We start from the raw sequence: 26,884 nt of genomic DNA, 5'->3' as shown, positions 1-26,884 counted from the left end.
TTGTACCATCTTCTATTTGTACGAAGAAGGTTCTGCCCTTCAAATAATTGTAAACCCATTGATAGACACGGTCCCCCAATCCAACGTTCCCGAAGACATCTAGAATAGCTTTATACGATACATTATTGCATGCGCCTTTCACGTCCCAGAACATCACTGCAGATAATCTCTTTAGGCTTTTTTGTTGCTGTACAGACGAGACAAGGTTAATCCCGTTATCTGTCGAGGACCGTCCACGTCGAAAGCCGGTTATAGCATCAGGCTATATCTCGTTATGCTTCAGGTACCACTCCAGGCGAGTCAATACCAGCCTCTCCATCACTTTTCTAAAACCGCTGGCAAGTGCGATGGGGCGATAAGAGGCCAGGTCCAGAGGAGATTTACGCGATTTGAGCAGAGGAACGAGACGGCTGGACTTCCATGAGGGAAGAACCAATCCGATGCACCACGACTCGTTATAAATGGTTAGAAGGACACGCCGAGCTGTTTGATCGAGGTTACACAGGGTCATGTAAGTGACACCATCAGGTCCAGGTGATGAGGAATGCTTGCATGCTGCCGAAGCTGCTTGACTCCCTTCTACAGAGAATAGATTGTCTATCCGGGAATCTCTCGACATCGGCGTGTTTCCTAAACTACTCGCGGTGAACGCGGACCCCTTACCGGCAACCCTCGAGCAGAAGTCTTTTGCTGCTTCAATTTCGTGACGACCTTGGTGGAGAACAAGGCACTTGAAGGGGCGATGCTGCTGTGGCAATGTTCGCATGCCGCGGACAATTCTCCATATTTGAGATAGAAACATATGTGAATCAAGCCACTCGCATAAAGATTTCTATCTTAGAGACTGGAGTGTATTGATTCGACGCTGAACCTTGTCTTTCCTCCTTCAAGTCGTACATGCATTTTGTTCGCCTATACCGTCGTTCAGCACGACGACGGATTGCTCGGAGCCGCTACAATTCCACTTCATAATCTCAAAACTGTGATGAAGGCGTAAAATTACACGCAGCGTTTTCAGTAGCAGCTTTAATTATGCCTTCTATTTTCTTTCTTCATTTTCCTGACACCGCTTATCTGTGAGTGACCGGTACTTTGACCAGTCGATACGTGAAGAAACGGTGATGCGCGACTTGCCTAAGCCCTTGATTTTTATATAGGTGGGAATATGGTCCCTTAAATGGGTTTCGTTGCCCGCAGACCGTTGAACCTTGTTACTTAGGCTGCGTAATACAAACGTTAGGTCGAGGCAGCCGCTATTTGTCAGTCCCCGTAAGAACGTAGGACTGCCTTCGTTTACACAATCCAGTTCAAGATCTGACGCAAAGGAGTAAACCCGTCTTCCCCGACGATCCATCTTCTGGCTTCCCCATAGTGGGCGATGAGCAATGAAATCACCGGTAATAATGCACGGTCCAGGTGTCGCTGATATTAGAGCGCTTAATGTCGCAGTATCAAAACGGCTTGAAGGTGAAATACACACACCTACTAGCGTGAAAATGAGGTTATTGCGTTTTCGGCCCCTGATCTACGGGCCGAATGCGCCAGCTATTTACACATGACTGATCATACATTCCAGTGTAACAATACGTTCAAGAATGTACACCATTATTCACGTCGAGCATGCAATCTGGTAAGACGAAATTCTCTATAGAATTCGCGACCACATTCACGAGAACTTCGACACATGTTGGCGCGTCTTGCACCAAGAGATGAGTGGTTAGCCAGTGAAAAACGGTCGCCAGGAAAAGATAAAACTATGCACGTTACGTACAACTTCATCCAACACATCAAGCAGGACAACATAATATAGTTACTCAAACTACGCAGTGCAAAAGTTCGCAACTGTCTCCAGCGTCCATTGCGCGCGATCTGCGTATAGCTATACGTAGAATCCCCGTTATTTTGTTATTGATTGAGTAAAAAGAACAGCGAAGTCGTAGCCCTTATTTTATCTGGAATCATTGTTTGCTCTACTTTTCTCATTTCATGTTTAAGATGAAACTGTTGCTGCAGACGACCATGTGAAATGAATAAGAGCGAACTGTCGCCGCTAGGTCGAGTGTTTCTCCAGGAATCAAGAGAAACGCATACCAAGTTAGTGGTTATATATCTTTTTGAACGAAAGGTGGAAGTGGTGGAGGGAGGAGAGGTTCGAGGAGCTAGCACTCTTTTTACCACGTTGTTTTATTTAATTAAGGCTGAACGCTCTTTTTCGACGAATGGTCACGGAAAAGCTGCTAATTAGCAGAAGAACACTACTTAACTTTATAAGCTTACGCAACACTTGAACGGTGGCTGGAACTGTCCTTGCTCATAATGCCTTTTCGAGGCATTTAGCGGCCTCACAGGTTTACGCAAGACACCAAAATTTGAACGTCTTCTTGAGCAGGCAAGGCGTAGGACCAAAACGAGACTACTCCCACGAGACGACATAAACGCCAACAGCGCCGCATTGCGAGCGATGTTGGCGGGTGCCATTGCTGGAGGGCTCGCGGTTGCTACAGTGGCACCGGCGCAAGAAATCTAGTTGTGTTGATAGCGGCTAATAGGAGCAGCTCCATGGAGTGCGACGGAGGGTGTACGGCCAAACATAGGTATGCCCGTGACGACACTGAGATGCTTCTAGATGTCCATTACCCACGACGGCGCGCAACTCTTAGCGCCTGCAGTTGGATAGACGAAAACACAAGGACGTGTCTTGTGTTTACCGCCGCGTCAGTTTCTCTGCTCACTGCAGGTGGCAGGGTAGCCTCGTCTGCGCGCTGTGGTTTGCCCGCTGAACATCAAGACTGGTTAAGATTAGGGCCACGTATAGCGTCCACCTCCGCAACGAATAAAGATTTCTTAAAACGATTACTACAGTGCATGAGATAAGCGTAAATTTTTTCCAAGGTGAGTGCTTGTCTGCCGGAGGGGAGGGGGAGGGGTTTGGTCTGGAACAATTTTTGAGGGGTGTTGGGGTCATCCTAGGGAGGTGTTAAGGGGCGGTTGAGGGGATGCGTGTAAATCCCTGCCACACGGGAAGCAAGTAACTCTAGCCGGACGTTGTTTAGGGCGCCATACGGCGGCAGGCACCGTGCAATGAAGGCAGTATAGCAAATGATTTTAATGATTTCTTTTCTAGAATATCAGGTTTCACCATACCTCATCCGGATTCAGGTACATTCAAAACGAGTAACCTGCAATCGGCTTATCTACCGCTTCTAAGTGGTTGTGGCCTAAAAACAATCCTTTTTAGTCTTAAACGCAAACGTACGCAGATACCGATGGCACCTCCGTCATTGAACTTCGAAGAAACTTTAAGAACATCAAGACCGTTTTGATAGTAATAATTAATCCTATCCTGGGCGCTATAACGTAAAGCTATTCCAAAATTTTCTATTCCAATTCTGCAATCAGCCCTCCACGATTGGTCAAACACTTTTTTGGGCCATCCCGACTTCGCCTGTGTGTCACGCGACGTCACAAAAACCGTGATAACTCCCCATCTGATATGACGTGTACACACTGATTATGCATGATTGGACTGAACAAAAGAAAAATAGTTATTTCTGATTCGACGCCTTTTCACCATTAGCCTGCTATTGGTCAAAAGTTTTCGGGCTGCACCCACTTCACCTGCCTCTCACGCGACGTCACAAAACTGCAAAAACTCACCACGTCGAAGTGACGCATACGCGTTAAAGATGCATTAATATGCCGAACAAAACTGAATTTTTTTCTGAATAGCCGTAGGCTGCCCCACTCCGAAATGAATAAAAGATGGCTGCCGCCGATCGCTGAGGCGCTGGCCATTCGCACCTCTCGAAGAGCATAGGTTTATTTGCGTACAATAAAACTTTTTGCGTGGCCGTGTAACGTTATCGAGCACTTTTGGCACGTTTACGACCTCGCTCTGCCAACTCTTCTTTGCTGAGGATCCGTTTTAGCGGCGTTCGTAGCCTTCCGTTGCACGCCGCCGCGATTTTCTACCAGTAACCTCAAGCTAAGTAAAGGAAAGCGGACCAATTGCATACGCCGGCACCTCCCTCTTCATCCGCTTATCTATTGTCAATGCGCTGGCTCGGCCCCATCGAAACCCTCTCCACTTGAGCGTGCTCCTCGCCTCCTGGCAGCCAATTACAAACGAAAAACCGCTTAATGTAGGCAATATTATTTATTTTGAAAGCCAATAAACGTCACCTCCTATAAACTAGGAGGGCGTTTGATTGGGTTGTTCAGGAGACACTGGGGGTCACCGCCCGGTGCTTGCGTCGGTGGTTACGCAAATTTGACGTCAGTAGATTGGAATAGAAACATATTGGAATAGTTTTACGTTATAGGGCCCCTTGGCATGTGGCGTTATTCCAGTCAAAATGAAAACGGCAATCATTATACCACTCTATAAGAAAGGATCTCGAGGCAAAATTGAAAACTATGGCCCTATATCAATTTTACCTTGCATGACACAAATTTTAAAGAAACATATGCTGCTCACTATGAACAGGGCCGGTATTTCGTAGCGATGCCTTTTCCGATCCTATGCTTTTTCAGGCTTTTCGCGCTTGGCCACTGGTCAGAGCGATGGTCTGCCCACATTATCAACGCGATCAGGCGGCCGTGTGTGGTGGATCATAAGAATAGCATAGAATAAGGCATATGGCATCGCTACAAAATAGCGGCCCAGCTTTCTTTATACTAGCAACATGTTGTCAATGCAGCGATACGACTTTATAAAAGGCAAAGGTACACAGGCGCTTTCGGGTGATTTTTCCGATTTCCTGAATTTATGTTTAGAAAGTTTAACTGTTACTTGATGTAAGCAAGGCATTTGACAGTGTCTGCTATATGACTTATTGTCAACCAAGCTTTTGATGATGGTATTCCGTGGTTTGTTCCTGTCACTTCTCGATCATTTTCTCCGGCATCCCTCGTTTCCGTACGTCTCAGTCAAAACTTTCACAGCAGCGTTTCGCCAATCAAAGCCGGCGTTCCACAGGGTTCAGTATTAAGCCCTTTCCTATTTAACGTTTACGTTAATAATCTGTCAAATGTAGCTAGTCCCCATTAAAATATTTCAGTGTGCAAACTATAGTGTTATTTTCTCGCGTAAATCAATATTCCGATGGAGCTTCTCATCTACAAGAAGCAGCAACGAATGCAATCGACTGGCTTGCAACAAATTTATACGACATTAAAGTATTAAAAACGCAACTCGTCTGCTTTCGAAGCCCTTTAAAGAGAGTATACCTTACCAGGGAAATAATATTACGTATTTCGCATTGTAATCCATGTTCTTGCGATCCTATCGACTACGCATCATCCGTAAAATATGTCGGTTTGCGTTTTGACAACGATCTTCCACGGAATTCGCATGTTGCTTATGTTTGTCCGAGGATTCGCTCAGTGCTGTGCTTACTCTATAAAATTCGTTACCTCCGGATGATATCAGTCAGGAAAACCACAGCGCATGCGTTATGCTACATTGTAGTCCGATACGAGATTATTGTTTACGGTCATTGCGGTCTTCGTTGGTCAAAAAAAAAAATTCACTCAGTAATGTGCTCCCTTTTAAAAGTTAACTTATAACTTGTGTCTCGAACGCAACACCATCTTTAAGGCATTACCAACGCCAGATTTTCCATGGGTTTTCCTGCATACAATAACCTTGAAACATTTCTGGGAGAAACGTTTTAAGATACCTTATGTAACTGCCCGTTGTCTTAGAACAAAATGGCGTTATCAAATACCTCGTTGTGCAACAAAATACCGCAGAAGAATGCGCGAATACTACGTTCCGGCGTTGTTTAATTATATGTCTTGTAACGTGCTGCAGTCCACATTAAAATATAAGCTCAAGAAAGCACTAAAACGTGCGGACTTGAGCGGCAATAACACAAAGAAATAGACCTCACTTACCTTGTTCTGTATTACGCCTATAGAGTGGATTTGGTTAAAAATGTGATCAGAACGTTTGTTTCTGCAAAGGTTTTGTTGGAACACTTTTAGTTCTTTAACTCATTTTGTTGTTTATAATCACGTACTCCTTTTTATTCGTAAGATCTTGATGAGGGCTAGTTGGTTCATATTTAGAACTGAGGTTAAACAGCGCGGATAAAACAAGGACACGAGGAAACAAATACCACATACAAGCGTATGTGGTATTTGTTTCTTCGTGTCCTTGTTTTATCCGCGCTGTATAACCTCAGTCCTTCTTACTGTGCCATGCAAACTAACCGTGTGGCACCGTGATAAGTGCACGCGCCAGATATGCTTCTAAGACATTTATGTGTGTCTATATGGACATGCATTATAGTTGTGCATAACGTTCGTATCAGTGTATACATACAGATTTATGCGCTTTTGGTATTTGCTTTCTTTTTAGTTTTTTTTTTCTCTATTGCTATTGTAACAGTTTGTATGCTGCCTGTCATGCTCTGCCAGTCAAACTCAATGTAGCTTTGGCAGGCCCGATGAATGTACTATGTTTTCCAGAAATAATAAAAGAGTTGTTATTATTATGGTTGTTTAATGTGCCCCTAAACGTCGCTATGACGAAAGTAAAATCTTGCTTTTAAGGCGAAAGCGTAAGACGGCTCACGGGACGAAAATCTGACCGTCCGGCGTTACAGTACCAATATATCATGGCGCCTAAATTGGGGTTGAACGCTCAGCCTTTGGTCGCAGTCACACCCACGACCTTTGCTGTTAATTACGGCAAAGTGAATTAAGGCACAGTTCATTCAGACAGAGTTAAGGCCCTCGAACCCACGACCTTTGGTGTTAATTAAGGCGAAATTAATTATGGGACAGTTAATTAAGATATGGTTGAATAAGGCACTCGTACCCACGACCTTCGGTTGGAGTCGAACCGTCAAACCCACTTGGAGATATGGGCGAACCGGCCATATAAGCGCTGTCTCTGAATATCTGTTTCTTTTCTACGTTCTCGTTCAGTCGCGCTTACACACTATATCATGGAGTTAAACCAACTAGCCCGCCAACGTGTTTTATCTAAGTTCATACCTCCAAGTTGGATTACGATTGACGTCGTGAAGGTCGAGAGTCGAACCCACTAGCTTTGGTGCTAATTAAGGCGAAGTTAATTAATGTACAGTTAATTAACATAGTGTTAATTACGGTTCTCGAACCCACGACCTTTGGTGGAAGTCCAACCAACTTGGATATATATGGGCGAACCGGCGATATCTCCAAGTTTTATTCCAATTGACATCTTAAAGGTCGAGAGTCGAACCCACTACATTTTGTGTTAGTTAAGGCGAAGTTCATTACGACAAGGTTAGAATTGATTAAAGAACTTGAACTCACGCCCTTTGGTGTTAATTAGAATGCTGTTAATTAAGAGAGTTAATTAAGGCACTCGAACAAACTACCTTTGGTGAGAGAAAAGAAGTAACAGGAAGCAACAAGGCATTACAGGAAGTAACAGTAGCAGGAAGTAACAAGCAGGAATAAAAATGTGAAGTAATCTAATGAATGTCTCGTGAGCAGGCAGGTTTCGCCTTCGTTCTTTTTAGCGTGTGCTAAAGTGAATGTCAATTTTATTTTAGAGTTTTTGAAAACCCTAGCGCCCTTTATAATATTATCACGCAGCAATTCGGCGGAGAGATACAGTTGTAACTGAACTACAGGCGTGTGAAGCACTAAAGCCTCGCTCTGCCGCCTCTCCTGCGCTCTTGTGTCAAAAAGCTTGCTCTTACACCAGCACTCGCTTAAGAAAACGCAGGCGTTCACGGACATAGGAACCTGCGTCAGAGGCCTAAGATGCAATGTTTGCAATTACATTTTGCACAAGTTCTAGTTGCCTATTGGACTCACGCCTGTGATACCAGTTGTGTAATGTGTCCTTCACCTCGTTCCTCCCATTATCATCCCCCATTGTGACCCTTTTTTCCCCTCTTCCCCTTCCCTTACGTAGACTAGCAGGCCGGATGCTCCATTATCCGGCCGACCTCTCTACATTTTCCAGTCATTAAAATACTTCTTCTTCTAGTTGCCTGTGTTGGTGCCCCAAAGAGATGACGGCTATACTTCCTTTTTCTAGCCAGTGCGAAAAACACACAAGGATAGCAGCAAGCATCCCCCCCCCCCCCCAAAATGGGCAAAAATGAAAAAAAAAGAATGGAATAACAGGTGTGTGGTTGTAAGCACGAGCAAGACAGGAAACATGGCGAGAACAACAAAGAAAAGGGCGCCCCCCGACGACTAATTTGGAAACGTAATTCAATAACGCACTGCGCAAGAAACCTCAAGGTACATCAAGGGGCTATAACGTAAAGCTATTCCAAACTTTTCTATCCCAATTATGCAAGCAGCCCTCCGCACGAAAACGGCGATAGCTCCCCATCTCATATGACGTGTACACACTGATTATGCATGATTGGACTGAACAAAAGAAAAATAGTTATCTCTTATTCGACGCCTTTTCGCTATTAGCCCTCGTCTATTGGTCAAAAGTTTTCGGGCTGCACGCACACTCCACCAGCCTGTCACGCGACGTCACAAAAGCGCGAAAACTCATTGCGTCAAAGTGACGTGTACGCGTTAAAGACGCCTTATATGCTGAACAAAAATGCATTTTCTTCTGAATAGCCGCAGGCTGGGCCGGTATTTTGTAGCGATGCCTTTTCCCATTCTATGCTTTTTCCGACTTTTCGCGCTTGGCCAGTGGTCAGAGCGACGGTCTGCCCACATTATCAACGGGATCAGGCGTCCCTGTGTGGTGGATGATAAGAATAGCATAGAATAAGGCATAAGGCATCGCTACAAAATAGCGGCCCTGCCCCGTTCCGAAAGGAATAAAAGATGGATGCCGCCGATCGCTCGGGCACTGGCTACTCGCACCTGCCGGAGAGCTTGGGTTAATTTGCGTACAATAAAACTTTTTGCTTGACAGTGTAACGTTTTCGAGCACTTTCGGCACGTTTACGACTTCGCTCTGCCAACTCATCTTTGCTGATTATCCGTTTTAGCGGCATTCTTAATCTTCCGTTGCATGACGCCACTATTTTCGACTAGCTACCGCAAACTAAGTAAGGGATAGCGGGCCAATGGCAGAGGCCGGCAATACCCTCTTCATCCGGTTATCGTTTTTCAGTGCACTGCCTCGGTCCCATCCAATCCCTCTCCACTTGAGAGTGCTCCTCGTTTCTTGTCAGCCAATTAGATAAGACAAGCCGCTCAGTGTAGGCAATGTTATTCGTTTTTAAAGCAAACGAAAGTGACCGCCTATAAACGAGGATAGTGTTTGATTGGCCTGTTCAGACAAACTTGTGGATCACCGCACGATGCTTGCGTCGGCGGTTACGCAAATTTGACGTCAGGAGATTGGAACAAAAACATATTGGAATAGTTTTACGTTACAAGGACCAATTCTATGTTTGAACAGCCTGATAAATAATCTAAACTGCGCATATAAGTATTTATACAGTGTCTAAATATCGCCTCAACTCGGAAAATATTTCACAGAGATCTTCATTCTTCAAACTCCGCACACTTAAATAGAGCGCTGTAGTTAAACTACAAGAAAACATTGCAGTATCTTTACCAGTTTATTTTGTCTCGCTAGCGTATCCCGCTTAAAAAGCACTTGCGATGATAGCTTTGTGGCTAAAGAGTGATGACGGCAAGTATTTCTTGCTGCGGTGACCTTAAGTCAGTTCATGGCAATTAAGCGTGCGAAAGGTACGAATTAAAATAGCTCAGATAAGTGTCACTAATGGCCGTTGCTTAAAATTCAAAGCGGTGTTAGCAATTATCTTGCTTGTAATACATGTTACACAGAACTTTGTAATGATAAACCACTTTGTGGTCATCCATGTTTAGTTATTCAGTAAAATATCAGCAGTGCAAATCCTCAGCATTCCGTGTACAAAATGTGACGTCGACCAGTATTCTTTAGGGCCCATTCGCTGCTTTCGTGCTAATTTTTTCATGTCGCCTTGTACAAGATACCTTGTAAGGTTACACTGTCAAAAGCCATACTTTAACATGATCTGAAAATGAGCAGCTAAACTCTTTAATGGGACTTGATGTGGTGTTGTTCCGCTGCCCTTTTCACTTTAAGTAGCTGTAAGTGTTCTCATAAAAGGGATGATTCCATTAAAAGATATTTTTTTTTCTGGCAACTAAGTCACTAGGCAAACCTTGCTGTCACCAAAAATCAACGGAATACCGTTGCGTTAAAGAGAAAATTTGATGATCCGGCCGTTTTCTGCGGAATCTTAACGCATACCGACACTTTTACGCTACACCCGAAATTCGTCTCGCGAAACACCAACACAATAGCCCGGATGTTGTTTGAGCGACACGCTCTCGCGATCGCCGGGCAGCTTTTAAAAAGCTATAGATCCCATATGATTAGTCCCACTTGGAGAGTGCATGCTCCAAGCAAACGCCGCCTGCTTCTGTGACGCCGTTCCTTCAGACTCGAAGGGATATTCTGGCGCTACCCTATTTCGCACGGGCGTTCTCCTAATCACTGGCAACAACGCAAGTGCTAATTGCACGTGGTTCTCGCGAACGAGGGTCTCTAAGCTAATGTGCCGCTCTGCAAGATTCCTTCATGCATTGCAGGAACTTGTGCTATAGTCGACGAAGCGTGGCTATGAAGGCTCTGGATTTTTCCCATTATCAAGACAGGCGTATTCCGGAGTGGCGTGGCATTGCATGAAAAGACCTGTACATTTAGAAGCTCAGAAGGGCAATGGAAAAGACATTCAGGCACCGCGGATGAGCCGTACCTTTGCTTTATGGTTCTGTAAGTTGGAAGAAAATATGTTTGAAAATTTAATAACCCTCCCGGAAGTCACAGAACCGCAAAATAACGAAGTTAAATCTTTGTTCCAATTCAAGGCCCGGCATAGATCCAACTTTTAAGACTGCAAGAGGAAAGTTGAGTTTTCCCAATTTGACTGAAGAAATAGTTTCTCCCTGAAATGGCGATGGCGGTCACTTGTGCGCGAGGTTAAAAGATAGCGTAGCTTGTGAATCTCACTGAAAAGGGAAAATTACAGGGGATTCAAAAACTAACTGTATAGACGTAAGCGCTACACACCTGCAAGTAAGGTATTAAATCAGAAATGCAGTCACGAGCTCGCTATAACCACGATTTGCAGCGTTCTTGAACAAGGAAAACACATTATGGCACGATCAAGCTATGCTGAACTTATTTTCATAGCATGTTTCATAACACAAGCCTGCAGAGCACATTTTGTAACTGCTTGAATCGTGCGATTTTCTTGTTTCAAGCGTTCTGCCACCGTTCAGGCGCAGAAAACGACTCATTATGAGTGTTTTTGGACAAAGTGATCGGAGTGACAATTAAGTTGAATAAATAATGTTGTTCTGGGTAACTTTCGTTGAGGGAAAGTATTGTGTGAAACAACAATACCACACCTGCATTTACGCGATGCATCTCCAGCTATCCAACACGCGTAGTGCCGATCATATATGGTTACACGAGTGCTGTCTAGGTCGGTCTTATCTTGCATTTACGTGGTACATTTCTGAGCCATACCAGTGCCTTCTAAAAAAATGTTTTGTTCTGAATAATGTTCTGTCCACATTTTTAAATTAATTTATGAAATTTCTCACGTGAAACATCTCCGTTCGAATAAATCGCAGAAAATTAGCACCAAGTACAGTATCACTTCCCGAAAGTTGTGTATAAATCGGCTAAACTTCACTGTACGGTACATCTTGATATTTTAGTCGTGAATGGCAGGAACTAATACAGTTCAAGAGCGGATGTGCCGGGAAAGCTATACAAAGCCCCACCAATCTACCCCATCTTTTAGTGTATGATCCGTTTTGTATATAAACATATCTATTTGTTTAAACACCAGATGTCTCAGTACGAGCTTGTTGGAGCCATATCTTCCACAGTTGTATGGCGCTATTCGCATATGGAAGAAACATTGAACAGATAATGTTGAGATCCCACAGCACAGTATGACGCCCCACGCAATCTGAAATGCCCTGAAATTAGCCATAAAAACTGTGTTTGAAGTACTGACGTAGACTCATGCACCCACAAGTGTACGTACCAGAAAAGCCAACTGCTGAGTTGGTGTCCCACTTCTGGAGACCGTGCTTCGTGAATGACGAGTAACATCTGCGACGTTGGCCAATAAAATATGTGCGCGTTCCTTCGGTCGAAGGTCTTAATACCTGTGAGTAAATTATCAACGTCGGAAACAGATTGAATGCCCCAAATGGAAAGTGTCTGATGTTAAGTAACACACTTGTATGCATCTAAACTTATGCAGAAGACAACAAAGTCCGCATAATGCGTATGGATTACTTATTCATTGCTCGAACAGCCGTTTTTACACTGCGCATATGGCGCTACCTTCGCCAGACGTTATTGCTACGATAAGCCATAAAAACGTGCATATAAGCCTCAAGTGGACATTGGAATCGTCAGGGCACACTGTGACCCTCAGTAAACGCACCGTCGAGCTCGTTGGCATTGTCCACAGTGGTGGCCACTCCGTGCCTCTCGCCGACACAAAATGAGGAAATCGCTTTCCCAACCGTACGTGCGACAGGTTTACCTACTAATGCGTTTAGGTAGGGTTCTGCACAAAATCACCGGCGTTTAAAGTACTCGTGAGCAGGAGAGCTGCGTGCATAGCCAGTGAAGCAGCCTAACAGTAAACACGGCAGCCTCGGCTGGCGCCGCACTTCTCCAGCACGGTGCGTGGTGCGTAGTCGCCCATTTATTCCCTTCTTCAATATATCAAGCAATGCTTACATTAGGCTTAATAATAATCAAATGGATACAGTGAGGCATGTGTCGCGCATAAAGTGTTGTGTTTTGCAGCAGTGGCAATTATGTAGTCAGAATGATTAACACCATGCCGGTGGCCTTCGGCTTCCACAGCTATACGAAAGCGTTTCGGCTGCAGTGATATCCCGGCGCTTAGCTTGGCGCTGGATCGCCCTATTGCCTGCGCTAATAACGGGATTTTTTCGCTTCGAGCATGCGCAGAAATCAGTATTTCAATGGTAAAAACGGCGATCAACAAAAATGCCCCCATCCTTCGCGCTATTTTGTAGGGATTCATCCGATTCTATTCATTTTTTTATCATCCGCCCCGCCGAGTGACCCATTCTAGTGATGGCGGGGTCCTGTCTTTATGAGAATCAGTGATGAAGGGCAAAAATAACGAAAAAAAAAAACACACGTTAGGAGATACGGCTGCTCTTCGGCCTTGAAATATCAACATATTTTACACGGGGAAAGAAACAACGGACGAAAAGCGGAGCACACGCTTCACGATCCTTCCTTGTCGAGCTTGTGCACTTCGTAAAGTTTGTGTGTGTGTGTGTGTGTGTGTGTGTGTGTGTGTGTGTGTGTGTGTGTGTGTGCGTGCGTGCGTGCGCGTGCGTGCGTGTGTGCGTGCGCGTGCGTGCGTGTGTGCGTGCGTGCGTGCGTGTGTGTGTGTGTGTGTGCGTGCGTGCGTGCGTGCGTGCGTGCGTGTGTGTGTGTGTGTGTGGTTACGGCCGAGCAACTGAGTTAAGAATTTTAACATTCCAGTATGCCCGATTTGACACAGTAATTTGCATTGATATGAATCGATCTTTTATGGCTCAGTTGTTCGCGGTATCTTTACACCGACATTCGTGTTCTTGCGCAAGCGGGGCGCCCTTGCGCAATTGCCGATTCCGAAAACTTCCTCATCCCTGTTATCCTGCCTGGACGGAGTGGCACGGGTCGTAAAATACTCTCGTACTTCTGCCGCTCGGCCCAAAGTGGCTCAGGATACTGTTGAACTTTCCCGCTTCGGCCGGGATACCAGCCTTTGCAAGAATGCGTTGAATGTGCGTCGCGCGAGGCGAGGCTCATAGAGACTAAATTCATTAGGCAATCGGGAATTAGGTAAGCGTCAACGGCGTTCTGTTCTCTGTATGCTTCTTTTAAAACGCAATTAAGGTAATGCACGCACTTTTCGGCGGGCTAAGATAGATATATCTATCCAGCAATTGATCTGTTGTCGCTAACTGCTTTCCCGCAAGCCTGGGTATTCCATGGTCGAACGGGTAGAGCGTCGGACTGCACAGTAAAATAATTTACACCCTTAATGGTGAGAATTGCGAATCATAACACCCTTGAAGGGTGTTTTCATTCAAGAAACATCCCATCATCATGACTTTTTGCGAAGCATAGGGCAGTTCTAGATGCCATAACACCCTTTTACCCACCGAAAGGGTGCACTGACTAAGAATATTGGGGGTGGGTGCAAGGGTGTTTTTGTTTGTTTTTATCACATTCACAAACATACAATTGCACGAAGAGACGGCGTGTCCCACGGCACTAAAAACCAGTGGCGGATCCACAAATGGGCCCTGCCTTACCCCAAGCCCTCCCCCCCCGAGACATGTCGGGCTTTCAAAGCCGATAAAACTCCTGAAGAGAGTCCCCCTCCGTTTCACTGCCTGTTTTGATAAGCCATTTTAAATATGTCCTGGGAAAAACCTTTTGCTGAAGCACTACTATCCATTATGTCACAGTGTTCTAGGTGGCACACAGTTCCTAAATGTCGTCACGCACAAATTCCGCGGAATCCAAAAGCGCGCACCTACTTTTTCTAGTATTGAATACTTAACCAAAAGAAAAATGTTCAAAATGTTATCAGCAAGGCAGAACTAGTGCAGCTCTTGCTTTTGGGACGCCAGGAATCTAGCAAAATGAATAGGCCACGTGACAGCATGCAGCTGGACGCGCCACAATTGCTCTAAAGCAGTGCGGTCGTCTAGGTTTCTTTCAAGCATGACAAAACAGGCAGAAAAGGGTGCGACGAACCATACGCGGACAAAAGATACGCCGATTCGAGAAGCTTTGACCCCACCTGACCTTCTTTCGCCGAATCAATAACCCCAATTCGTTCTGCTTCTCTCAAGTTTATAAACAAGGTAGGTTCGTTGGCAAACTTGAGCCTTCTCACCCACCACAATGCTTTGCTCAAGCAGCATCTGCAGAAAGAGCCGTGCAAAACGCTCATGGCTTCACGTCTGCGTCAATTTACGAAGCTGGCTGTACAAAAAGAAACTATTAAGTTTGTAGTTGTATAGTAAAGGAACGTTCTACTGGCTTACAAACAGCTGCCTGAACGGAGTGCTCAAAAAGAAAGGGAGAATAATCTAAGAAAGTATAGAGAACCAACGTACAACTTGCGATGCATAAAGTATTTACAACACCGACTAACAACGGTATTTACTGAAATATTTCCCCTCCCAAATTGGAGACAGTATTATTGCATGCATGAATAGGATAACAAGCCAATCATTGTAGATATAACGAGATTCCAGAAATGGCGGGGCATTTGCAGACCCATCTTTGTTCACGGAACAGTGGTGAGGCATTTTTCAAGTGTGCGCGCTACTGCCCACCTGCCAAGTACGTTCGCGATGTCTTGGCATATGTAGACCTGCGCGAGACTCGCCCGTCTCCCCTCGCGAGACGGGTAGGACAGGTGCACATGCTGAATACGGGAAAGAAATACTTTGCAGAATGAAATTGAATTTTGTCAAAACACCAGAGCTCCGGATTGCAGGTTACAGCGTGCACAGGGGCGCTCTGCCAGATTTTAAAGCGAAGCTTTCTGTGCCTCCTCCCTCACTTTTTCCAGTTCTGCTGCTGCTGCTGTCACTGGCTTGCCAGCCGCGTCGGTGGGTGGTTTGGGAGCGTGCATAATGAACATGAGAGGGACGCGGGGAAGGCGTGTGCGAGTCCTTTTAGCGAGAACTTCGTGGGCATCGCTACAATACTCTTTGGACCTCTTTGGCCGTCACAATGCCCACTGAAACACCCTGGCCATCGACACAATGCCCTCTGGAAGACTAATTACGCGTTAGCCCCCTACTGCCCACCCCCACCCACCGCAAAAGTAGTGCAGAAGGTGCAGCACTTACTTTTTTGTACTCACATGCAACAGCGCAGAGGAGAGACAGTATGGTACTAAAGGGAGACAAGAGAATGCTTAAAGCCAACACCCAGACGAAATGTCATCACAGTTCCCACACTTTGCCAGGAAATTGTTGTTGTCATTCAATAGCCTTTACCACAGCTGCACCCTCGCCGAGCAAAGGGGTTCGGCGATGGTATAGGCACAGCTATTGAATGGGAACAATACTAAATTGCTCTGCTCGTGGTAGTTTGAGGGCGAGCGTAGTTGGGTCGAAAATGACTTGTCTACCGCATGCACAAAATACCTCGATTTTGAATATATCTTCCTCATTACCCGTCAAACTGCTATTATAAGCAACTGCAGTAAGACAAAGACCGACATCAGATTATGACAACGACAACTCATGGTGCTGTCCACCAGAGGGGAATCGTTGTTATATTTGTTCTTTCTTTTGAGCGGTCATAGGCCCCACTCGCTCACCCGCTCATAAAAACAAAGAAAAAAAAACCCGAGATCTGGATTCGCTTCGGTTGCACTTTCACGACAGCAGGCAAAGAAAGACTTTTCGTACTTGGAAACTTAAGGTTTTCGTGTAATTCTGCACATGTGAAATTTCGTGGTGTCGCCTATACGTTTAGAAAGCTATTATGCAAGTACTTTTATATCTGCCGTTAATCCAAGCTATTTAAAATTTGAGTGAGCACTCCAGTTCAGAAATATGAGCATTGTGAACTTCTTGAAAATGCCAATTAAAGCTTTTTTTCTCTCTCTGTTTTTCTGTGCATAAAAGAAAAGACAGACTCGCAAGTACCTCTGTATCTTATACAATCAGGAAGGGCCACGTCTCTTTACAAATGAACGTCCAAGCAAACAAACAAAAAAGAAAGCATCGACAAATAAATTCACTTACACGCAGTTACCAGCCCACCTTTGCCCCATTTGATTTGATATCAGGCCATGTTTCTGGAAATAAATTTCCAGTGAAACTACCCGTAAACACAGAAAATGGCTTAGAGGTAGCGTAAAATAAATAGTTTTGAAAGTAATACACACACATAGTTTAAAAGAATATTTGTTTTTATGCCTTGAAAACGAAACCGAAATTGAAATAACTTCCCCCGACGGGTGTCGCCGCTATCGCCGCTACGTCATTTCCTGCGTCTCGCGGCGGGCCGCTGGGAGCACATGTGTGTGTTCTCCGTGACATTCTTGAAGTTGTGAGTAATTAGATTGTTTTTTGCTGCGTTTAGGTTGTACCACCTCCTTGTTTTCGTGTACTTTTGCGCTCATCGACGCGAAGTGAGCGTCCGGAGTGAAGGCGACGCGATTATGCGTCAGAAAGAAGGGCACCAGCGGCCTACGACATCGGTGTTTCTTTGTGACAGTGTGTTTACTACGCCTACGACGGCCGTCATTCGTGGCGAAGGAGAAAACATCTTCCATTCGGCCTGAACAGTGATGAAGTGGACGTTTTGTTTTTCGGCGGAATGCATCGTCAACATGGTCCATCCACTACGTAAATGAAACGGCGTGCCCAGAGTACAGATCGTGACGGCGCTCCGCCTTCAAACCGAGGGCCTTTTGCAAGGCGCATGAACTGCTCATATAAAAGGTACGTACGTAGCCATGTTCAGCGTCGCGTTTTTTATGGTGCGTCATTGTGGTAGTAATTTTCGCGTAATTTATTTAGAGGACAGCGCAAGGTGTGTTGGATGCGAGTGTAGTATATGTACTCCAGGCGTAGCCTATGGGCACCGAATGTGAAAAAGAAAAAAAAAATGAATGTTTCATTGTTCACGTGTCCTCAACTAGAGTTGTAGAGAATTAAGTACTGCTACGCGTCAGTATTCGGCGCAGGCAGGGAAATAATACTTTGGTTTGACTAATTCGTTCTTTCTGTTACCAAAGACGGGCGCGGACTTATACCGGGGTCACACGGCCACTTTCGAGCACGATTGAGCGCGTTCTGGATCGAAATTTTCGACCGCGATTGGCTCCCGTCCACCGATTGTGCAACGAGGCCAAACGCGTCCAGAAATTCCATTCCAGTCAGGATCGATCGCGGCCAAAAGTGTGCAGTGTGACAACCGTATTAAATGTCGCTTGTGTACTTTCACTCAATTGTTATTATTTATTATTTTTTTTTGTCGGAGGTCCCGTGGCAGGTAATGGCGCAGGCAGCTTGCAATGCTTGTGGTTTCATGACTAGAACTAATGCAAAACAAAAGAACCACGACCGTCCCGGCTATGTACTTACCAATCGCTTTAAGTTGTGCTCGTTTGTTATAGAAGCTGTCGTGCTGTTGCGGATGAATGCGTGGTTGCGCTATTTGTTTATAAATTTATCTTTTTGTATAAATAAGCACACCGAGCCTAATCAATTTTTTTCTCGTCCTTGTACTCGTTTCTTGGTTTCACGCAGGCGTGCTTATTATTACTACTATTTGTTTTCTTGTTGTGTGACTGAACCCTGCCTAAGGCGTCCTGTAAGTTGTCAACAGTATTTCTGAAATGAATTGCACTTAGCGTCCTACGGTTATTGTACGCTTCACTACCTTATTTTAATGTCTAGTTATAAAGTGTATGGTTATTGTAACTATTCTTGGCCTTTATATATGTATTTATTAAGCTGGTAAATGCTTAATTGTATTTGCAGTTTTGAGAGGTTCTTTTATTGAGTCGTCAATCTCGAATGGTATTAATGCTGGGTTGTTTTCTTGTGCCCATGCAGTTGTAGTCAGCATGAAGCAATTGCAGTCAGCATGAAGCAATTGCATGGCAACCGACTGGCTGTCTTGGGCCTACACGTTGCTGAAAAGACAGTGAAGACGTCTGACCCGACAGGTATACTTTTTTCATCACAATTGGCCTACATAGTTTTTTCACCGGAGGATGAAGACCTCCCCCAGTGAGCTCCAATTACCCCTGTCTTGCGCTAGCTGATTCGAAGTGAAGCCTGCAAAATTTTTTGACTTCATCGTAGTCTACTTCTCTACCGCCCTTGACTACCCTTCTCTTCTCTTGGCATCCATTCTGTAACTCGAATGTGCCACCGGTTATCTGCCCTATGCATTACATGGTTGAAGAAGGCACTTGGGCTAGTTGGTGCTCATTGCAGACTTGAGACATCAATAACTAGCGTGAAAAAGACAACATCAAGAAGCACATAAGAAAGAAGTCTAGACTTCATCTGAAATTTTTGCTACACAGAAACATGGAATGCACAGAATGTCGACGGACAGAAACAACACAGGAGCTATCGGAACAAATTTATGAACAGGTTAATTTCACTTACGAACATTCTTGGTAAGAGCCAGAGATGGGTGCTTACACACCTATTCCCCACTTTTTTGATGCAAAGTGGTTCGTATATTTCCCTATGTACCTGCTTCTGGAGCTGCCTGAGCACACGATTGCTTTGAAACTGCTCGGTGCATGAGCACGTATGGCGATGATTGGCCACCAGCCACCAAGGCACTCAAAGCTGCCCTATGTGTCCTCAAGCCAAACAGGTCGGTGTTTACACGACCGCTTGGGGGAACAAAGATAGGGCAGCTGTCATGGCTGGTGGCCATCTGGCCAATCATTGCTGTAAGTGCTCATGCACTGAGCAGTTTCAAAGCACTCATCTGCCCACGCGGCTCTAGAGGCAGGTCGACATGAAAATATTCGAAGCACTTTGCATCGAAAAGCGGGTGATAAGTGTGTAAGCACTCCTTCCCTTGCTCTCGCCAAAAAAGAGTGTTCGTATCTCGAACTGAACCTGCCCATCGATTGGCTCCAATACCTCCTGTGTCAGGCAGGGAAAAGGAAAGATAAATGTTGCTTCCATGCGTTGAGGTCGCATCCCCTGAATACTATGTTTCTGTGTAGCCAAAATTTCAGTTGAAGCCTAGAGTTCTGTCCTGTGTGCTTCTAGCTGTCGTCCGTTGTCTTTTTCGCGCTAGTTAATGATGTCTCACGTCTGCACTACATGGCCTGACCAGCTCCCTTTTTTTACTCTTTATGTCAGCTAGGATATCAGCTCCTTCATCTACTTTCTGAACCACGCTGCTGTCTTCCTGTTTCTGCTGCCATCAGGATAGGAGTGGACATGACAAATGAAACTGAATGTCATTTAGACAGAGGAGCAGTGAGACTTCCTGTGCTTTACCTTTTGCTGTTGTACATAATAGTTGAAATTGCACCAACACATCTTTTCCACCTTGTGATTTTCCCATAGCTGTGGCAAATAAATATATAGGCTTTAAGAAACTAGAATTGTAGTTTGCCTAAGAAAGAGAATACTCTTGCACCTAAAGGTAATGTGTATGATGCTCTGACTCCTTTGATGCATGTGCCTTGAGAGGTGTTGACGTTGTTCTTCATTTCTTTCTCAGTAAGCTTTACTTGATGGGTCTGACTTTGTATAAAGAAATAAGTTCTAAAGAAACCATAATACCTAACAGGCAGAATTGTCGAGGTTGAAAGTCAAGTTTTCTTTCATGACATATTTTTTTCAGGCTGTACTAGTTGATCCATGATGTTCGACAGACAGCGCAGACTTGTACAAGGGACGTCAAAAGTGGCGAGAAATGAAACAAATGCTATCGCCTCTTTCTCCATCCTTTGTCGAGTACACATTGTCTAACGTCATCGACCAATACCAACTAGCCCGTTTGCGTACCTGTACTAGTTGAGCCATTTATACTATGGTACTCTAAACCAAATGTGATAAATTCAAAATTGGTGCCTTTTCTATCTTTGTACAAATACCTGTTTCATAAAATAGTTTAAAGTGTTATGGTTGATGTCATGTTTCGACACCACCATAACCTCATAAAATATCTTCATGGATGCAAAAGGTGCCTCTTGTGCAAGTTCCGTTCTAGCCTGACACGGAAAACAAACCTGGCAGAAGGTAGAGCACATGCTCTTTTGTAAACAAAACGCATGATTGCATTTTCTTGGCAGTTATTGCAATGTTTTCTGATGTTTATCTGCATGAACATTAATTATCTCAGCTGCTAAAGACACATCACTAGACACTGTGAGCAGAAAAAAGTGATTGTGCAGTACTGTTCAAGTCATGCAACATTATGTTTAAGCAAACTGGCAGGGATGCTAGCTGTTAAAAAGAAAAAGCTGACTTCTAGAAAAATTTGCACTCCTAAATGTGGAATTGAAATTCACTATGCTTATAAGCTACAAAAGATTTCCAGGATGATCGGACTAGTTACACTGGCCATTTGCTGATTCAATAAGGTTCACTGAAGCTTGTTTTTAAATTCACGCTGTTTTTATGCAGGGTGATGATTTTCAGTCTTGTGGAATTTTTAAATATAGTCCTGTTGCATATGGCATAATTCTAGTCCTTGAGCAGGAATATTCAAACACGCAGATATATCTAGCACAAGAAATCGAAACATATTAAACTAATTAAAAAAATTATCTTTCGAATGAATTACATTATAGCTAATATAACCGAAAAGAAAGGGGCTTAACCAAGAAACCCGATGTTTATTAATCATATCCTAAGAAGCCAGCAAACACTGACACCAAGGACAAGTTAGGGTAAATTACTTGTGATTAACAAATGAAATAAAGAAATGATAAGTTAATGGAAATGAAAGTGGATGAAAAAACAGCTTGCTGCAGGTGGGGAACGCACCCACGTCTTTGCATTACGCGTTAGATGCTTTACCAATTGAGCTACTGCGGGCGCCGTTTCCCCATCACTTTCTTGGGCATTTATGCTTCCTAGTAGAACGCTGGGAGCGTTTGCCAGCGCCACCACATATCTGGGGCACATATTGTAATTTACGAATCATAGCCAGTGAGATTACAAGGTGTATCTACTTGCAATTGATTTCCAGAATGGCGTCAGTTTGGAGATATGCACCATCAAACTTGCCGGAAAAATGCACTGTTGTACCACTTACTTTTTTAACAAAATGTACTTTTATGCACTGAAACACAAAAGTGGGTTGTGCACTGATGCACAACCCACTACTTTACCAGTAGTACTGAAAACATTTTGGCTCTTTATCATTAATGCACTGATGTTTAAGCTATAGAATGTCACTTGCCCCATCTTCGTATCTCTTCACGTTCCAAAGTAATCGAGCAATGCATGGCATCCAGTGGTGATGTCCGGTTGAAACAGTGGGCTGTAATTGAATTTCTCACTGCGGATGGTTCTGCGCCCTTCAACATTCATTGCCATCTGAAAGCAGTTTACGGGGATGCCTGTGTTGAAATCAGCACTGTGCGTAGGTGGGCAAGTACTGAGAAACATCAAAATCCAGCCGCATCAAATGTCCAGGATCAGCACCGAACTGGACAGCCCACAATGGCTTCTTATGAGGATCATCAACATCAGGCAGACGAGTTGAATCGGGTCAATCGTAGGATCAAGCAACACCAGATTGCAGCAACACTCGCTATTTCCATTGGTTCAGTGAACCACATAATTAAAAACCTCCTGGGTTACAAGAATTGAACTTGTTGGCTATGCTTCGACTTTTTCATGTCAGTCGTCAGTTACCGTGACACCCTACAAGTGCAAGTCTTCTTGTAACGCAGGTCTTTAATGATGTGGTTCACTGAGGCAATGGAAATGGCGAGTGTTGCAATCTGGTGTTGCTTGATCCTGCGATTTCACCGAGTCAACTCATCTGCTGATGTTCATGACCCTCATCAGAAGCCATTGTGGGCCATCCATTTTGGTGCTGATCCGGGAGATTTGATGTGGTAGGATTTTGGTCTTTCACAGTCCTTGCCCACCTCTGCACAGTGCTGACGTCAACACAGGCATTCCTGTAAACTGCAGTCAAATGGCCATGAATGTTGATATGCGCACAACCTTCCACAGTCAGAAATTCAATTACAGCCTGTTGTTTCAACTGGATGTCACCACTGGATGCCATGAATTGCTCGATTACTCTGGAACGAGAAGAGATAGGAAGGCGAGGCAAGTGACATTCAATAGCTTAAGCATAAGTGCATCAATGATAAAAAGTTCAAAATGTTTGCTGTAATATTGGCAAAGTAGTGGGCTTGGAGGCAATAATTTCTGAATTGCCCTCATATAGTTGTGTAGCCTGTCTCTCCTACATTCATGATGTGGCAGATTAAATGCCTTATTCTTTCGAAATAACGATTTCCTGGAAGTAAGCACTATCTGTGCTTGTTTTCTTTAACCTGCTCTTCATGTGATCTTGAAATATTAAAGTGAATGATGCAGGGAAGCGCTGCTAGTCATGTTTCGTGTACTTTTCCTGACATTAAATTGCAACAAATCATTTTGCAGGTAGAAAAGAAGCAGATGGCTACAGTGATCAATGAAGAAATGGCTTCATCTATGATGGCTCGCCTTAGGACATTGGAATAGAGCTACAAAAAGGCATCATCATCCTCGCCTGTGCCCTGGAACTTTGGTTTGAATGAGACTGTTCTTCAATGTAGAACGGCCGCAAGACTTGTCACCACAAGGCATAGTGCAAGCTCAAAATATTGTACAGGAGGCTAGAATAAATGACCCTCCATGCAGTCACTCTGTATCTGTGATAAATGGGACCATTTCACGCAGAACACTCACAAGTGATAATGTGTTTTCTCTCAAAGTTGCTATGCAGTGCGTTTGTAAACACATTACCTATTGTATGCACACCATACATAACATTTCTGTGTGCTAGCCTAACTGTAGACTTAGAAACAAACAATGAAGTGCATATGTACCCGCTTCCACATGCCGTACTTCAAGGGCTATTATATTGCTCATTACACCCGATAGGTGAAGGGGTAATATATTCCTGATTACACCCTTACACCCCATGGGTCGAAGGGTAATATGTTGTTCAAAACACCCTCAAGGGATAGGGTGTTATTGGAATATAGAATAACCATCATAAGGGTGTAATTCCCTATAAAACCCAGCTTTTTCAAGGGTGCTAGGGGGTTAGTTATAGACACCGAAAAAAACCCTTAGGGGTGTAAATTATTTTACAGTGTGCTGCACTGAGGGAACAGGGTTCGAAAGGAACCGTCGCACCAACTTTATTCACTGGGTAAGTGGTACTGTGTACCATGTGCCACTCTTCAATTCACCTCTTTGGTGCAGACATGATATATATATATATATATATATATATATATATATATATATATATATATATATATAACATCCCGTGCTGCGCAGAATCGAACCCACTTTACACGGGTTCCTCAAGGGCAACATCCCGATGCTTTCGTAAGCTGCGCCACAAAGGCACTGGGTACGTGTCGCTTTACAGTGAACGTGTCTGTCATGGCATCGCATTAGCGAGCTGCCCAGTGAACCCACTGGGTATGTGCCACGCTTCAATGAACCTCTCACCAACTTGGGTCACTGAGTGTGTGCCACCGGGTGTGTGGTCAAGGAAGGAACAATTCTCAGCGTTCGCACAATTACCAGCGTCTCGGAGGCCATGCGGGAACTTCTCGGCAGCGCCTCAAGATGGCGCAGCGTGAAAAAAAAAAGAAACGAGAAAGGCTGCCGCATGATGCGCTTCTCAGCCCCGCGCATTTCGGAGGACACGCGCAGGCTTCGCGACGGCGCCGCTAGTAGTAGGCGCAGAGCGCTCCACTGCAGTACACGCTTCGTATTTTAGGCGGTTCGATGGTGACAATGCGTCGTGTCGCTATATTGCTTCAATGCTAAGCGCATTACCATCGACAGTCATCGTGAGATGGATTCTGCCGATTTTTTTCATTCTTCGGCCTGCTTATCTTAACTGATTTCTTGAAAATACTTGCGTAACCTGACACTGCGGGGGTTCGATCCATAACACGGGAGTCGTAGTGCCTTTATTACACATGCCGTTTTGGTTATCATAGCCCACCCTTGTGACTTCCAATAGATGTGGCAGGATGCGTGAAGGGGCGAGAAGAGAATGGCGGCGGTATCAGTGAAGGAAATTTCCGGACAATCCCATTCCCATGGTGCTGACATTAGACAGAGCAAAGAAGAAGGACTGTGAAGACTGGGGAAAAGCGTCCCGAGAGTTGAAGGGAATTTCAGATGCGGAGATCAAAACGCGAGAGGCAGCGTTGTTTGAATTAAGAAGGGTAAGTGCTGTGCGAAATACTGAAGGCGCCAGGGATAGCTTGTTAAGGCACCAGAGGTCTGTACCGTCGAGTTCCCTCCACCCAGGAAGAGCGAAATGTGGGAAGGAAACGAACGATCACGGATTACGATGAAAAAAAAATGAAGTTACGCGCACATAATGTAGCTCAAAAGTGCAGCAATTCCGAAGCCATGAGAGCACTGCAATGTCATGTAACGGCAACGAATATAATATTAGTAAGATAACAAGAAAGAAAGAAAGAAAGAAAGAAAGAAAGAAAGAAAGAGAAAGAAAAGAACCGATCCGTTCAATCATTCTAGAAACAAGACCAAGATAAATGGATATTCGAATTGATAAACTGTGGTTGGAGAAGGCAAGTCTCAGCCCAGAGTCAACGTTTCGAGAAGGGGACAAGTGTCATTGTTGAAATGTTGGTTCTGCGCAAAGGCTGTTCGTGTTCACTAACTGCTCATTCTTCCGCGTACTGCTAAGTATTTTAGGCCCCTCCGTAGTTTTGGCGAAGCTAAGTATTAAAAAAAAATGTAATCCTGTGAATAGGGTCAGCTCTTTTACGCGAGCCAAGGAAGATGTGCCGGCCTATCATTATCGCGCGCATGCATGCATGCATGTGCGCACAATGAACAAGCTAGTATTCGTTTTCTTCGCATGTCTAGCTCAAGTTGTGTGCAATTGAACGGCGTGAGTGAAACTGTGTTCAAGGGGTTTCGGCAAGCTTTAAGGTGAGATGCGGGTAAACAAAAAAACGTGGTTTTCTTTAGAAAATAAATTTTCAGATTTCGAGTGCAAAATTACGCTTCAATATTTTAATTTGGTGCGTAAAAGATCAACGCGTTTCTCCAATCAGAATACGGCGAAAAATGATTCTAATCAAGGCATCTGGTAGCTGTATGGCCTCATTTTCTCATTCATGCTCTGCTGGTGAGGCTCACAACCACTATACCTGCCCAGGTGGAGAGCTTTCGGGATGTAGGAACCAGCGAGCGCTAGCCCTGGCTTAGTCGGCACCAGCGCATCCTCTGCTTTTCACCAACGCTCAGGCGAAAGCTATGCTTACTAAATATGTGAGGCTGACAAGGGAAGAATCTTTTGTCTCGCTGTACTCAGGACCAATATCAATACGTGGCCGAGTCTCTCTACAGCAAGGTTTCATTGCTTTGCCCAAAAATAAGATTTGCTTCACGTACTGTTGTAAATAATAATTTAAGAGCACTGAATAGCTTAGTAGGTAAGTTGCTTGGACGCTGAACCATATCAAAACTGCGAAAATGCAGGGAAGCATAAAACGAAGGGCAGCGCTATAATGTTCCAGAGCGGCAGATTTGAGGTCAGTCCAGATGCAAAAATAACTGATTATACCTACGGGGTTTGCTAGTTTCGTGGTCATCATCGTATACCATGAGCGGATTGCACCGTATCTTCTTAGACTCAAAATATTTTGCCTGACCAGCATTACTCCTTGCTAAACATGTACGATCTTAACATCACGAAACACGTATATCTGGCGTAAGCACATATTCAGCCAGGCTGAATGAGAAAGAGGCAGGAAAAGAATTCACAACAGGGCGGATGTCAAAGTTCACTGGAGGAGAAGGAAACTGGCTTGCTAACAACCGGTGGAATAAAAGGAAAGGAGACGGACAGGAAAAGTCAAAGGATGAATGAGGGACAATGGGGTGCCAACATGTAAGCAAACTATAGGAGCAGACTTAGCTTGCAGGCATGTTGGCACATAATGAAGAAGGAACGAGCTAAAAAAATTAAATTATGGGATTTTACGTGCCAAAACCACTTTCAGATTATGAAAGAAGGAATGCATCACGAGCTTGGTATGAATGAAATCTAAATTCATGAGCATCAGGGTAT

The 26,884-nt window shown here is 44.4% G+C and overlaps 1 protein-coding gene and 1 long non-coding RNA gene across 3 annotated transcripts in view; one reads left to right on the top strand and one right to left on the bottom strand.

The window, feature by feature from the left end:
• The window catches only part of Cad96Ca (tyrosine kinase receptor Cad96Ca), a 124,928-nt gene that overhangs the window by 28,805 nt on the left and 69,239 nt on the right, over positions 1–26,884 (bottom strand). The gene's annotated exons all lie outside the window — the stretch shown is intronic.
• LOC135917606 (uncharacterized) lies at positions 17,114–23,688 on the top strand. Its single transcript, XR_011511915.1, has 3 exons — positions 17,114–17,526; positions 18,646–18,758; positions 23,206–23,688. It is a non-coding gene; the product is annotated as an uncharacterized lncRNA (long non-coding RNA).

This window comes from Dermacentor albipictus, chromosome 1 (genome assembly GCF_038994185.2).
Source record: "Dermacentor albipictus isolate Rhodes 1998 colony chromosome 1, USDA_Dalb.pri_finalv2, whole genome shotgun sequence".
Classification (NCBI taxonomy): Eukaryota; Metazoa; Arthropoda; class Arachnida; order Ixodida; family Ixodidae; genus Dermacentor; species Dermacentor albipictus.
Note: the sequence above shows the minus strand (reverse complement) of the source record. Positions and strands in the feature narration are given on the sequence as shown.